This window comes from Etheostoma spectabile, chromosome 11 (genome assembly GCF_008692095.1).
Source record: "Etheostoma spectabile isolate EspeVRDwgs_2016 chromosome 11, UIUC_Espe_1.0, whole genome shotgun sequence".
Lineage (NCBI taxonomy): Eukaryota > Metazoa > Chordata > Actinopteri > Perciformes > Percidae > Etheostoma > Etheostoma spectabile.
This window is the reverse complement of record NC_045743.1, coordinates 12,145,655-12,162,284: the sequence shown is the minus strand read 5'-3', so window position 1 is coordinate 12,162,284 and position 16,630 is coordinate 12,145,655. Positions and strand designations below refer to the sequence as shown.

Sequence of the window (16,630 nt, the reverse complement as noted above, 5' to 3'; positions counted from 1 at the left end):
TTTTGTATGATATTACCATGCAAACAACTGGCTTAAAAATGCATTTTGTAAGTAATTGAACAAGTAAATATGTGTGTGTGTGTGTGTGTGTGTGTTCACTTACAAAGCAGTCTGTGTCCTTTGGTCCATAGCAGCCACCTGCACACTCACCATGGCAGCAGTCACTAACATAGGGACCAAAGCAACGGCGGTCACACTGCTCGGCACACACTGTCTTAGTTACTGTGGTGTGACACATGTAAAAAAAGAAAGACAAAAAAGAAAAGAAAGAGAGCATACATGTATCACATATCAAGTAAACCATATTTGTTATTTAATTCAGATGGCTAGTAGCAGCTTAAAATTGGTGAACAGTGCAATGCAGCCTCAAGAGCAAGAAAAACAAACCTGCAGATGTATAACTATTAAAACTTAAGAAAAGTGGGCAAGGATACCGAATGAAGAATGACCAGAAAGATTGCTAATTTGTTTGTATGGATTGTTATGTAGGATTGAAGAATTGTAATTAAATTGGTCACATTCCGCGCCGGCAACATAGAAGATGAGTGTCAGTAGGTGAAGCTATTCAAATTAACTGAATTTGAATCAATTTAGACAGAAAAACTCAAAAATATCCATGCACAACCATATTCTTTCACTAGATACTGGATACACTGCTGGATGGCCTGTCTGATTGTCTAATATTACATTGCAATGGCCCAAATGCTAAAATACATGCATGTGTGTGCATACGGTATGCAAGTGTGTGTGGTGAATTCAACTAAAGCCCAAGCATCAATGCCTGCCACCTAGCTATCTTCAATCATGTGTTTGCCTCCCTGCTCCTCAAGGGTCTCTAGCTGAATTTGACAGAGACATAGGGATTCCCATCTGACTCAGTGTTTTCCCTTTATGGTGAACGTAAGGCCACCTTTTCCTCTCATGCCTGTCATTTTTATACGGCTTGCAATATGCCTGCGTGTCTCGCTTCTTGACAGCCATATGTAAATGTACATAGGACTGGCATTTCACAGATAGACAGCTTGTAAAAGACAGCTAAATTATCAGCAGTGGGATATTTTTTACAAAGCAGAAAAGGCTTACTTAAGCTATTAGGAATAGATAAAAAAGTGAGATTAACACAGTATGAAGTTGCATTCAGTTGCTGCCGGGCAGTAGCAGACTCAGGCTGTAAGGCTGAAAAAAAATATATATATAAAAGGGCACTAGCTGCATGCGACGGCCCATAGAACGTTTCCTAGCATGTGGGGCAGCCAATATGGTACCGGATCCCATTTTTCTACTGGAAGGGCACTTTTTAAAGGCACTGCATCAGGATTTACCCACTGGAAGGGCACCCTAGAGGGCATTTAATCACGTTTTCTTGCACAATGGGCAACCGTAGAGGGCACTTTGTCATTTTTTTGTATCTACCATAGACACATCTGTCTTTTTTCTCAAACATGGGGACACCAGTTCCTCCCCATCCCCCCTCTGAGTCCACCAGTGCAAATAGGGAAGTGAAAAAGTATGCCCAGGATATGCATTTCATAGGACTAAAGTAATTGGAAATCAATATACTGTACTCATTGTAAAAGGAGAAGCACAGTGGCTGGACTGGTGCTATACATTTTGTGTCTACACCAGAGTTGGGCTTGTCAGAGAATAAGTAATTTGTTGCACAATATATTAGTTTATACTTCCGTCAAATTCCATCCTTCCTGAAAAATTTGGATTTTTTTTTCAGATTCCCTTTTTCTGAGAAAAACAACATGTGGTGCTGATTTTTTTTATTTTTTTTGCTGTCTTCTGTGTATACAATCAAATCAAACAAAATAAAATGTAGTTTTTGGATCAATCCGCTTCAAATTCAAATTTGGTGATGAAGGTAAAAGTAAATGACTGTGATTGAAATAGTAAGTTGTCACAGTACTAATTTCTGGAAAAGGTAACAATGTAAGAATACAATATTACAAACCAAATGCTGCAGTGTGAATGTATTTGTGTGCACATTCACATAGTTTTTATTATGTCTGCTGTGTTTCCCTTTGGGCATTGTGGTGACGAGATACTATCACAGTGATAGATACAAGCCACACACACACACACACACACACACACACACACACACCACACACACACACACACACACACACCACACACACACACACACACACACACACACACACACACACACACACACACACACACACACACACACAGCTTTTTTGTGGCATACCAGTAACAGTGCCTGGGCTAAAATGAAATGGCCTACTTTACTCAAAACACACTTTGTCAAACAAATGACCTTGCCAAGAGAAGGACGCAACGCAGTTGATCAATTTGGCTTTAAACTTACACTTTAAGAAAAACAAAAAGAAAAAAACAGGCTCGCAACAACAAATAGAAAAGGAATCCATCTCATAAAATATGCCTGGAAGCTTCCATTTGAACAGGCTGTGGACAGCGGCATCAGTCACAGGAACCACTGCCTCTCACTTCCCATTTACATGAGCTAAAATGTGCTTTTTCACATCTGGGTTGCAAAAGAACTTCATAAATAAAGATGGGATTTTGTTTTGAAGTGGAAACACTATAAATATGTCTTAGAATCTACAAAAAATGTCACCTAGATATAGATGGCGTAAGGTGGCAGCTGAACCAAATTTGGTCTGTTTAAGTCACAGATACAGTCTTTATATATAATTTAACTAGATGTTAGTAAAATATATGGATTATAGTTAGTATGTTCAAGTGTGCCAAAATATGGCCAAACACACCCATATTTTATTGTATTTAGACAAAATATAAATTTGGTAAGGGACATTTTCAGACCAGAGGATCTCATTGGCTGCATCTCATGTCGCCTATTTGACAGCTCCTTGACTCCTTGGACCTTGGATGTACCGGAAGTTGTTCGGTCACTTTTCCGTGAAGGCCATCTCAAAGCTCTTATTTCTGCCCAGAGGAGAGAGCATCTAGGAGGGTCATCGAAGAGCTTTAGTTGAGGATACAAAAGAGCAGACTTCCCTGAAGCCATACAGCTGAAGGAGTTGCTAACTCTGCCCAAACAGCTGATGTATTCATGTGACTCTTCAGAGGTTTGGGACATGTCCTAACTCTACAACCCATTTTCTTGTTGCCTCTATCTTGCCATGAGGAGGCAAGTGAAGGACATTAAGGGCTATGAGATGCACAGATAGAACCTCCTTTCGACAGCTATTGAAAACAGGAAGCAAATGTGTAACTGTCCCTGTGAATGCTTGTCTATTTTTCATTAAATAAAAATGTCAAGGACATTATTTTAATGAACTTTAATAATAAAAGCTAAGTAGTTGCCGCTCAAAAGGTAACAGGCAGCAACAGAAGTGACCAGTTGGAGAAAAGATATCAGCATCATCTAATAAGTTAACTTGACAGTGTACTATGCAAACAAGGGCCACTGCATCCTTTTAGTGACTTTAAATTGAGGTCTGAGAAACAAACAAACACAAATAGCACTATTATATTTAAATTCTATTCTTTAGGTTTCATAATTTTGTGATGACTGTGGATAGAAATGCTAAGAATTAGGTTAACTCCAGACAGACCTTTTCCATAGTGGACATCTTCACTTCCAATAGCTGTACCAGTGACAGAGCTTGAACAATCAGCTCTGGCAATGAAAAACATAGCCATAGTTATTAAATCCACCTGTGTTAAGGACTGATGTGACAAATATCTACCACATTAATCTTTACATTGTGGAAAGCTTTCAAACACAGGAAAAAAAGGATTTTCAAGCATTTTGATTTATGTTGTTTATTCTTATAGGAAAAATCTGAAGGCAAAAGCACTGATCCTGATCCATGCAGACCCCTTCAGCTATGCTAGGCTCTGCTTTTATAATCCACAACAGCACTCAGACGGCACTTTAGATTTAATCTTCTTTGAAAAGTTCTGCGCATCTATAGGGTCACAGTCTTCTACTGTTATATATCTATGAGTCATAATGCCAAGAGTTGTGTTGAGTTGTAATTTACTTCTTGAGTGTATTCACTTTCCTCCTGAGATGCTGACACCAAAAGCTGCTGTTTGTTGTTGATTTTGAGACAGACAATAATTATTCATGAAAATGTCACAAAAATGCACCTTGGAAGTCATCTTTCATTTGACATTTTTAAACATTTTCATTTCATGTATTCCAGCACAGTGAAATTAAAGGTTACGAGGTAAAAACAGAAGCAGAATGATAAATCATGACAACCACGTATGAATGAAGATGGCGAGATAAAGTAGGCAGACAGACAGGCCCAGGGCTTATCAGAGGCTGGTTTGACGAGTTGTTACCAGGTCCTGGTCAAACAGTTCATTCCTCATTATCTTAATGAGATCGCGACCACAGAACAAATAAGATGAGACATGCCAGCATTGGAAGGCAAAGACGAAGTGGTCTGGCACAGAGTGATGGAAAGGAGGGGAGGAAATTGATGGCGAGGGTAGCACAATCAAACTGGAAGAGGGAAGAAAGAAATAAAGAGATATTTAATGAAGAGCGATTAATGTGCGAGTGCTTTTTTGTCTGCGTGAATATGCACATGATGTATTTATTGTTAGAGTTGTAAAGTTTCAGTGTGTGGTACAGTACTGTTTGTGTACATTCAGATCCATTACAGAAAAGTCAAACATGGCCATTCGTGCTGGGTGGAATATTGGTTCACTCCAAATACCGGTGCATATTTTTGTTACGATCAGAATTTTTAATATACCGCCATACCGGTGTATTTGACTACACAATGCATGTATTGGTCGTAACCAAAGGGTAGGGTCAGAAGCTTCAGCTTATATCAACATAAACATCAACATTTGGAACCCAGCGTAACACTGTTTGAGATGAGTCCTTTTTCAATGTAACACACATAGGCGTGGTGAGGGTAAACAGTTAGTGCTCTGTGAAGATGGATAGGATAGACATTAAAAGTTCCAAAATCAAAGCTGCAGAACAAGTAGAACAAGGAAAGGAAGAACTTGTGCCAAAAAGAGGAGCCAAGTCTGTTTGGAGGTTTTTTGTTTTTAAAAAATCATGCCAGCTGTACTCGTCACACTAACATTACTCGGCCATGCTAACGTTGAGAATTGTCACCTCAAGCATGCAGTGTAGCAACATAGTGAAAGCAACAACAATCCGCCTACGGTACCGCTACAGGCCGTTGTGAGAGATGGGTTCAGAGCAATGATTAAAACACTGAATTTAAAATACTTGCGCCAAACCACTAACATTTTTCAAACACTGAAGCAGCTGACAGCAGAGCTACGCCCACTTTTCTACAACTATTTAACTGACCTGTGGTCAAGGTAGTGTTTAAACAACAATCTTACAACTAATTTATTTTGAAAAGGAAGCCAGCCGAAGTTGTTTGTATGTGTATTTATTTAAGTTTATTTTAACACATTGTATGATACACAATAAAAACAAATTGTTGAGATTCTGTAACTGCTTTATGCACTCATCCTTCATATAACATTACTGTATAATATTGTGGAGCCAAGCAAACCCTTTAGTAACCAAAACTTTTAGTAAACTTGATCACATTGAAACCTTTCTTTTTATATTATGACAGTAAAATAAGCCATTATAAACCTATATAAAGACCCAGTCAAGCAACAGAAAGAAAATACCGTGATATACCGTGAAACCGCAAGACTCCGTGATACAAATTTTTGGTCATACCGCCCAACACATTAAAGATCAACCTTCCCTCCGTGCATTTGTAGGGATGATGAAGTTGATAAAAAAATGGATGAATGGACATCTGTAGAGACAAGTGTTAGTATCTGTGACAGCAGATTGATAAATTGCAGACAAAAGGATGATGACTTCACACTTTTTCATGTCCCTTGATTAAAGAAAAGTCACGCGTTGGCAGGTTGTACGGTTGGTCAGTTTATTATCAAAAGCTCCAAACACAGAATCTTAAATGATTAGTGTCATGGATCCTCTGTTGCTTTTCACTGCGTTAGGAACTAGTACATTCAGTAGTAGTAGTAGCACTAAAGTACATTTACTATAATGTGTTCATGCAGTTTATATTTCTCAAAAATATTCAATCAATTAACTTTAATTGTTATGTGGATGACACCCAATTATATCTATCAATCAAGCCAGACAAAACCAGACGGTTAGCTAAACTTCAAGCATATATAAATGATATAAAATCATGGATAACCTACAATTGTGTGATGTTAAACTCAGACAAAATTGAAGTTATTGTGCTTGGCCCTAAACACCTCCAAATGTCATTTTCCAGCTACTCTGGATGGTGTTGTCCTGGCCTTTAGCACTACTGTCAGAAATCTAGAAGTTATTTTTAATTCCATTAATGCCCACTTAAAACAAACCTCAAGAAGAAACTTTTCTCATCTTCGTAACATTGCTAAAATTAGGAACATCCTGGCTCGAAATGATGCTGAAAAACTAGTCCATGCATTTGTTACTTCCAGGCTGGACTACTGTAATTCTTCATCATCAGGATGCTCAAATAAGTCCCTTAAGACTCTCCAGCTGATCCAGAATGCTGCATCGCAAGAACTAAGAAAAGAGATAATATTTCTCCTGCATTAGCTTCTCTGCATTGGCTTCCTGTAAAATCCAGGATTGAATTGAAAATCCTTCTCCTGACCTACAAAGCTCTAAATGATCAAGCACCATCTAATATTGAAGAGTTCTTAGTGCCTTATTGTCCCACTAGCGCTCCAAGAGTTTTTTGGCGGTTCTTAGAGTCTCTAAAAGTAGAATGGGAGCCAGAGCCTTCAGCTATCAGGCTTGTTTACTGTGGAATCAGTTTCCGGTCTAGGTTTGGGGGGCAGACACCGTCACCACATTTAAAAGTAAACTTAAAACCCTTTGATAAAGCTTATAGTTAGAGTGTGAGGAGTCGCAGTGTTCGCCTAGACCAGCAGGAGGGTGTATAGCTGCAGACATGGCACCCCTTTCTCCTCTCTGCTTCTCTTCATAGTCATCAGATTAATTTCCATATAATAAATAATATAATAAAACTAGAGGGAGGCCGGGCAGTAGAGCCCCACCAGGCTCCTCTTTTTACCCTGTCTCTCTTAGTTATGCTGTAATAGTTTTAGACTGCCGGGGGACTTCCTTTGACACACTGAGCTCCTCGCTCCTTTATCTTTCCATTTGTGTGCATCCATGTCCCAGAAATGCTTGTTACTAACCTAGCTCTGGGGAGTAATTCCCTGGAGTCCTTATGAGGAGTTTTTTTTTTTTTCTTTTCCCCAGCATGTTTCCTTGGATCAGGGAAGCTCCAAAATCATGGTTGCAGCTGTTGCCGTGGTCCTGCTCCACGTCCTGCGATGCCCAGTTACATCCTGCTACGCTCTGCGGTACACTGCTACGACCTGCTGTGCCTTGTAATGCCATGCAGTGCACTGCTATGCCATGAATTACTACTTTTAGTCACTGTTCCATTATCTTTTATTGTGACTGTTATAGCCACTCTTCATTTCAACCACCCGGCCATCAGACACCGCCTACCAAGAGCCTGGGTCTGTCCGAGGTTTCTTCTTAAAAAAGAGTTTTTCCTCGCCACTGTCGCACTGTTGCTTGCTCTGGAGGGAACTACTAGAACTGTTGGCTCCTTGTAAATTATAGAGTGTGGTCTAGACCTATTCCTAATCTGTAAAGTGTCTCAAGATAACTTGTTATGAATTGATAATATAAATAAAATTGAATTGAACTGAATATGGAATATAAGCAACATCAACTCCTTAGATTTACTATTTGTAACTGTCAAAACTGCACACAAGCATGAAAAAGTGGATATAAATTGCTTTATGTTTTAGTTTATAATTCCTGGGCTGTGGAGACTATCCTAACAATAAAAACACCAGCATCAGTCTACTGTTAAAATGTCTGAAATGACCTTCGTATGTGAATCTGCCTGACAAGGACCTCTTGTGGCAATATCAAGTCTGACCTTTGTCTCTCAAAAGAAAGGGAACATGTACTGTGTAATGCTTGCGCTGCAAAACTTAGGGAAAAGGATGGATAGAAGACAAACTGGCAACTTTTGACACTAGAGAACCCAAATCCTACTGACATTCAGCATTAGTTTCTTTAAAACTTGACCACAATCTTTCCCTAACCTAAATCGTTCTTCTTATAACCATGGCTATGAAGACTCCTTTAACCAAGTTTTTTTCTAAACCTAACCAATCCTTTAACATAGTGGTGTCAGAAAAAATTAAATAATTTTTTTTTTTTTTAAATCACAATTTTTGTAATGTAATGCCTGCAGCTCTTATTCCTTAATAATTTGGCTTTGGCTAAATGTGTGTGTGTGTGTGTGTGTGTGTGTGTGTGTGTGTGTGTGTGTGTGTGAGTGTTGTGTGTTGAGTGTGTGCGTGCATGCGTGTGTACTGAAGGCATTTCCACAGACAGTACGGGCTCTAGGATGCCTATTCCAAGTTGGGGCTGAAAGCTGCCTTAAAAGCGTCTCTCACTATGCATTTGATTAGTAAAGTTAAATAAACTAGGACTACCTTCCCAGGATAATATTTTAACAGACTAAAACATGCTTCAGACATGTCATTGACCATTGATATTTTTTTAGATGTAAATTAATTTTTCATAATACAAAGGATAAAGACAAAACTGTTTGGAGCATTCCCCCTTTGGAAATGCCAGTCAATATCACCATGTTATAAATGTCAGTCTGCAATGAGAGGTTGTTCAAAGGACATTCACAAAATGCTAGGACTTGCATTTTTTCCCCATAGCCTAGAAAACACAAGACCTTCAATAAGCCAAAGAATGAATAAGCCAGTCAGTGTGCAGCATATTGCAAAAGCTGATGCCAATAAGCCAATATAAGCACAACTTCAGTGCTATATTGGCACAAACTCTTTGCCTCATTTTGTGTAATACTCAGCAAGATACCTTCATGCTTTTTAAACTGGAGGCCTGTGGAATAGATGTCATGCTAGATTATAATGTTATGCAGATAAGAATCACTTTCTCACTTGGATATTGTAGTTACAGTAACAACTTCAGTAGGAATCCCTCAAATTAATGAAAACCAAATATACTGACCTCCACATTTAATATCAAGCGGAATAGGTAAGTGTAATGGGATAACTGTTGTTGTGATTTAGCGCTATAAATATAAAATTGAATTGAATTGAAAAATGGTGTCATATTTTTTTTTCTTGTGTTCGTAAATGATTTCAGTTGATCTTGATTTTTTTCAGTTTATTCGGGTTTTAGCATAGTTTGGATTATTTAAAAAAAATGAATACAGTGATTGTTCAAAATGTCCATGTTTGGAATGGGCCGATTGCTGTAGTATTGCTAGTTGTAGAATTCTCCAGAACCAAATTGTACCTCAACATTACTTACAGTGTAGGCTACTTCTACATGAGAGGAAGACATTGTACTACTACATTAACCTGACAGAGAACATGGCAGATTCAGAATTGAATTACAAAATATCAGACATGTAGGTAATCAGACAAGTAATCAGACATTTGCCTCATGGACTCATGGCAGTGCGCTACCCATCCGGACTGTTATGAGAACTAATCAGCAAAAAGCTGAGTTAATCAACCACCAGAACCGGACCGAGCAGCTTACAGAGACAATGTCACATTTAGACGGAATGTAAGTGTGTGTGTGTGTGTGTGTGTGTGTGTGTGTGTGTGTGTGTGTGTGTGTGAGTGTGTGTGTGTGTGCGTGTGCGTGTGCGTGCGTGCGTGGTACCTAGTGGCCAATACACCAGATGTTGTCATTATCAATGAGGAGTACAGTGAGGTGTAGTTAAATACCAACCACTCCTAAACACAATCTCGGAACTAGCCTATAGGTGCAGACTACTCGTTTTCATATTTGGTAGCCCAGGACATACACACAGGTTGGTAGAAAGAAGGCTGCAAAAAGGGGGAAGCCCAAAAAAAAAAGGGCGAAACGCTTCCCAAAGTAATGGGGCCATACCCCTTTTCTTATTGGCTGCCCCCACATATGGCGGGGGACGCTTGCTGTTTTAATTTGATATTTAAAAGACCTACTGCAGCCAGGTCCAGGAGTTTGCTATGTATTGGCTGCCACTGAAAAATGTGTGGCCTGTAATTTTTTCATGGGGACAAAAAAAAAAAGGGTTTTAAAATGTGTATGTGTGTGTGGGTGTGTGTGTGGGGGTGTGTGGGGGGTGTACCCCAAGAGAGGGGAGAGAGAGGAGAGGGGGAGGGGGAGAGGGGGAAAAAAAACAATTAAAAGGGCCCGTGCAAAAAAAGAGGTTTTTTGTTAAAACTACCCCTTAGTTTTATAGGGGCCACAGTCAGCTTTTTAAAGGCGGGGGCCTGTTTGTATTACATTAAAAAATTTTAAACCCTTCAGCTTCCAAGCAGGCTTAGTGGTTTGACATTTTAACAAAGTATGGAATGTTTTTGTGGGGGTTTTTTGGGCGACAGTAATGTTATTAGTGTTAAAGTTACCCGTAAAATTTTAAAGGGGCCCCGGTGATCTGCCCAAAAACTCCCTGTTTTTCCGGGTGATTTCCCAAAGAGGGCTTGCATATAACAAAAAAGAAAAAAATTTGGGGGTTTGGTTTTCCAAACACGAAATAGATGTCATTGAAAAAGCCATTAGGTCGGGTTTTTCAGCAATAATAGTATTGTATTTACAGCTTTGCCCATGGCCTTTTTTTGGGTCCCCAGAACGGCCATACGGGAAACGATTGACTTTTGACCGGCAAAAATTTCAAGGAAAGAGGGGTTTGGGCGGGAAATAACAAAATGTGATCAGTTCAGCCTTCTAAAACCAAATTATTGAACCTTAAAATAGGCTAGAGGCGGTTAGTGAGTCTGGTGCCACCCAACCCCCTTCCACTGAAGCCCAGTTAAACCCTTTTAAAATACCGTGGTTGTGTGTGTGTTTTGGGGGTTTTGGTGGGGTGTGTGTGTGTGGGTTGTTTTCCTTCGGGGGTGGTTTTTTTTGAAAACTTTGATGAATTTACTTCAAGGGTTGAATTGAAAAAGGCTTTTTTTAAGCACCTAAGGGTTTGATTTTATTTTTAAATTTTTATTATTTTATTTATTTTTATTTTTGGTAAGAATTGACAAAAAAGTTTAGTGGGAATTTTTTGATTTAAAAAAGGTCCGTTTTTCCCGGAAAGGAAGTTAAAAGGGGAAGTTTTTACCTCTTTAAAAGGTCCTTTGGTGTTTTTTTTAATCCTTATGTCCCCCTTTGGGTACAAAGGAACTGCGCAGAAGAAGGGGTGGGGGTGCGTGCAATTTTACGAATTGGTTGTATCATTTTGGACGTGGCACAGGTTTTTTTTTTTTTGGTCTTCTTAAAATTTTCCCATATGTCGATAAAAAACTAAGCACTATGTTTTAAATACACTTTTGGGTGAAATTGTTATCTTAATGAGATGATGCTAGTTTATTTTGATTCAATTAAAAGAATTACTTTACCCTTTAATAAAAACTTTTATTTTTTAAAACCTTAATTTCAAAAAATTTAAAACCTTTGCTTTTTTGCTTTTAATTAGTACCCTTCACCTAACTTTCGGGTTTCCAGTAGAAAAAATTAAAACCCTTTGGGCCAAGGGGCTCTGTGAAAAATGCCCAATTTTTTTTGGCCGTACACTCTAAATCTTCCACCCCAGCATTAAGGCAGCACACATCGACCTAAGATAAAAGCAGTAAAGCAGCAGCAGAGAGCAGCATCATACCCTCAGAGCTTCAGCCAGTGCCTTTCTGTGTTTTTTTGGAGGACTTAATTTACTGTCTAGTAATTGACTGCGGGGGAAGTGAGCCTGGATAAGTGCAGAAGTGCTGCCCTCTGTCCATCAGCCTCTCCAGATGAGAGCTATAAGCGTTGATACTGACTCTATTCCCAAACACGAGCCTCTCCATCTTCTGCCCTCCGCTTCTTCCTCGTATGTGTCCCTCTCCACCACACATTTCATCTCTTTCATCCTCAATCCACATCTCGCTGATTCATCACTCGTCTGTGGCTCTCTTTCACTTAATGTCTATCCCTGTCTCTCTTTGTCTTTTTCCAGTCTGCCCATCTGCTTTTCATTGCTTCTTAAGTCTGTTCCCTTCAAACTAGCATTTTGACAATGCTTGAGAAAGAGAGGTCGACAGCCTTGACCGTATGAAAAGCTGCACAGAAACAGGATAATAATGCAAATGTCAGCCAGATATAAGTGGTTGTCTGGCAGTGCCAAGTGTGCAGAACCTCTGCTGCGCTATATGGCTGTTCTCTTCTCAGCCCGGTGCCCTGTGTAGTCTAGACGAGTTTTCATTTAGTGTTCAAGGTCTTCACTATCTCATCCTAAAAGTTCTCAGTAACGTAGAATAAACCTTTCCCACCCCTCTTCCTGCACCATAATCTTTTACAGCTTCCTTATGCTGCAATGCTAGGGCTGGTGTGGGGAAAAAGACAGATGGCAAGTTTTTAACTGAATCAATGGGGAATGGATTTTAAAGTGTCTTTTTCTTGGAAATGACAACTAATAAAGACAACAACCGTGGCACAAATAAGTCACAAGTAATAACAACGTAAATCTTGTGTCTCCCCAACAAATGAAATGGAGATTATTATCCCAATTGTGGATTACAGGTTTGGAGACCCTTGATCTCTTGGCAGAGTAGAAGATTTGCGCAGGAGTTAAGGGTCGATCCAGGGCTAACGGGGCTGCAGGGAGGAGGGTGATTGAGCAGAATATCAATGCTCGGAGCTGTTAATCTGCATTTGAAGCCTTCAGCGAGTGCTGTGAGAGGAATTCCAAGGACTTGGTTAGAGACAGTCTTTTTTATTTTCTTTCATCATGATAATTAGGGGTGGGAATCAATTGGCACCTCACGATTCGATTCCGTTTCAGAGGCCAACAAATTTGATTCTAAACCGATTATCGATGCATCTTGATGCAACAATCTTTCATGTACATTTCCATGTGTGTTTTTAAAAATTGTTACCCAGAGTTTGCTAATCACTTCCTAGAGAAAGCAGCTAGACCAGTGGTTCTCAACCGGTGGGGCGCGCCCCCCCGGGGGGGCGCGGACTCTCTCCCGGGGGGGCGCGAGTAGACTACAGGATGGGAGGGGAAAAAAAATGTGCTCAACCACGGGAGCTGCCGTGAGCCCCTCTTATGAAGGTAAATTTGGTGGAAAAGTGAGAGCGCGTAGATGCGATGTGAGCACTTGTAAAATATGACTTGAGAGCTTGTGAAAAAATCTGTACCCGTGTTTTTTTTCACTTGAGTCACTTTTCCAGTACAACCACAACTCAGTGATACAACCTCTGGAATCTGTCGCTGCAGTGTGCTCTCTCCATCACACAGCGGCGAGTCTGCGCTCTCCAGTTCTGCAACACTTCTTGCGATACATTTGGTGCAAAACTAATTTGTACCTGTGGACTTAGTCTGTGGAGCTCTGAGCCAACAGGACGGCCGGGACAGCAGGGTTTCTATCGCCAGATGAGGGACAACTCTGTCCGGCTTATTTATGTAGCATAAAAAGCTAGCGTTAGCTAACTAGCAGCCAGCACGCTTCTAAATACAATACCTTTTAATTATCTCACACTTATACATCCAGCTGAAACACTGGCGGTGAGCTCCAGGTCCTGCAGCCGAGACGGACCGCCGTCAGTGGGGCTCGGCCAACATGGAAACACCGCTAGAAAGCTCCCCTGCCGACCTCGACCTGATCTGATCTCCAGCGGGACACGGAGAGCTCCAGACCCGGTAGAGCGGCACAGCCTCCCTGGAGCCCACCGCCAGTGTTGGTGAAATTTGCATTTAGCGAACTAACCCCGCTTATAAATAAATACATTTCAGTTATCCCACAAAGCCTCACTTTTAATATCGGGGTAATTTTTGTGGCTCAGTTTTTCAACCTATCCGCAAGCTACCAGCTGCGCATCGGAGGGGTGAATGTGTGTGAGTGTGTACCTGATGAGCAGGTGGCACCTTGTAACGGCAGCCCCGGTCACAGTGTATTAATGTGTGTGAATGGTGAATGTTTCCTGTAATGTAAAAGCGCTTTGAGCAGTTGTTAAACTGGAAAGCGCTATATAAATACAGCACATTACATTTACATTAACACTTTTAAACAGTCAAACTGAAACACTGCTGGTGAGGCTCCAGGTCCTGCAGCCGCGGACGGACCGCCATCAGTGTGTATAACGCCTGACTTTTAAATTAATTGTATTTAATTGTAAGTGTGCTTGTTGGTTAGTCAGCTAACGCTAGCTTGCTATTCAACCAACACTGGCGGTGGGCTCCGGGGGGGGGGGGGGGGTGGGGGCTGTTCCGCGCTACCGGGCCCTGGAGTTCTCCGTGTCCCGCTGGAGATCAGATCACGTCGAGCTCGGCAGGGAGCTTTCTATCGGTGTTTCCACGTTGGCCGAGCCCCACTGACGGTGGTCCGTCTTCGGCTGCAGGACCCTGGAGCTCACCGCCAGTGTTTCAGTCGGACTGTTATAAGTGTTGAGATGATTAAAAGGTATTTACATATTTTAAAAAAGCAGGCTGGATGCAAGTTAGCCAACGCTAGCTAGCTAACGTCCTGTTGGCTCAGAGCTCCACAGACTAGTCCCAGGTACTTAATTAGTTTTGCACCAAATGTATCGCAAATGTATTGCAGTGTTGCAAACTGGAGAGCGCAGACTCGCCGCTTGTGTGAGAGAGCACACTGCAGCGACAGATTCCAGAGGTTGTATCACTGAGTTGTGGTTGTACTGGAAAAGTGACTCAAGTGAAAAAAAACACGGGTTACAGATTTTTTTCACAAGCTCTCAAGTCATATTTTTCAAGTGCTCACATCGCATCTACGCGCTCTCACTTTTGCACCAAATTTACCTTCATATTTCCTTTCGCGTCAACATATTTGTGTGAGGCAGGATTTTCAAAAAATGACTGCACTCACAACTAGATACCGTAATCGTGCACAAATCGAGGGTGATTTGAGGCTATGTTTATCAAACTTTAGCCAAGAATTGAAGATCTTTGCAAGGCAAAGCAGGCTCAGGTCTCACATTAATATCACCAACCTGCAAGCTTCTTAAAAAAATGCAGATGATGCTACTATTAGACCTAGTGATAATAACAATAATAAAGCATAAATTAATATCAGAGGTCGGTGCCAATTCCCATTATAGCAATAGCCTAGTAATGATAATAGGCCTACTGATGATGATGATGATGATGGGTGATGATAATAATAACAATAATAACAACAATAAAGCTGTAACCTCATATAAATATATAGCAATTGCCTAGTAATGATAATAGGCCTACTGATGATGATGATGATGATGATGATGATGATAATAATAATAACAATAATAACAACAATAAAGCATGAACCTCATATAAATATATAGCAATAGCCTAGTAATGATAATAGGCCTACTGATGATGATGATGATGATGATAATAATAACAATAATAACAACAATAAAGCATGTAACCTCATATAAATATGTAGCAATAGCCTAGTAATGATGATAGGCCTAATACTACTCATAATAATACTAATAATAATAGTACTACTAAAAATAATAATATCTGCAAGCTCACATTAGAAGTCTGGTACTACTGCCAATTATAAAAATAGCCTAGTAATGATAATAGGCATACCTACCGCTACTGATGATGATAATAATATTAATAATAATAATGTGGGTAATAGCCTGCCTATCTATCTATCTATCTGTCTGTCTGTCTGTCTGTCTGTCTGTCTGTCTGTCTATCTGTCTGTCTGTCTGTCTGTCGGTCGGTCGGTCGGGGCGTGTGGGGCGTAGAGCACTTGGGCCCCAACTGCAATGAACCAGCTTTGGGGGGGCCCAGCTTGCAAAAGGTTGAGAACCCCTGAGCTAGACAAAGCTTAGGTTTTGACATATACAGTATTTGTAATGTGATAAAGTAGATGAACATCCTATATGTGTTTTACCTAATTATTTTATGTATGTCTTATTAGGTCATGTGTATACATACAACATTTATATTATTTTTTCTTTTGGCCATTTTTGTCTGTTTTCTTTTCTGCACTCTTGCCTGAACTCTAAGTTGTTGTCCATTATCCCATCCTCTTTCAGTCACTCTGCATTGTGATTTGTACTGATTGATTATTAACGTATCAAAATCGAGCATCAAATTGTTCTAGAGAGAATACATTTAGGAATTGATTATTTTTCCCACCCCTAATGATAATGCATTTTATAATGTCATTTTGTATTTGTAGGCGAAAGAGATGTGGCAGCTTAAAGAAAAGAAGAAGAAAACAACAACAACAGATTTAAATGTCAAACAGCTTGAACACTAAATTAATAACACAAGCAGTGTGTGTTATGAGGTTAAGGCAATAAATGAAAAGAAAAGGGCCAGAAAAGGTGGCTTAATGCATATTAACTTCCCTGACAACCACCTCAACCAACATCCCCCTACCCCCTGACAGATTAAGTGTGCTTATTTTGTCCCAAAAATCCCTTCATAATTTGAAGCATTTATTAGTATGTCTTCCAGCTGGCTACAGTGGGGCATTAATATGACATGTGGAAGCAGTCATTGAGGATTGTTATGGTAAGCTGAGTGACAGAATGGGGTCAAGGGTGGTTTTGTGATGACAATGTTATGCTGCTCCCACTATGTAC

General features: G+C 40.2%; 1 protein-coding gene across 1 annotated transcript in view; it reads right to left on the bottom strand.

The window, feature by feature from the left end:
- The window catches only part of erbb4b (erb-b2 receptor tyrosine kinase 4b), a 104,360-nt gene extending 104,195 nt beyond the window's left edge, over positions 1 to 165 (bottom strand). Inside the window, exon 1 of the mRNA XM_032529960.1 lies at positions 104 to 165. The gene's annotated coding sequence lies outside the window, so the exon portion shown is untranslated. The remainder of the gene's footprint in view (positions 1 to 103) is intronic.
- Positions 166 to 16,630: the final 16,465 nt, after the last annotated feature.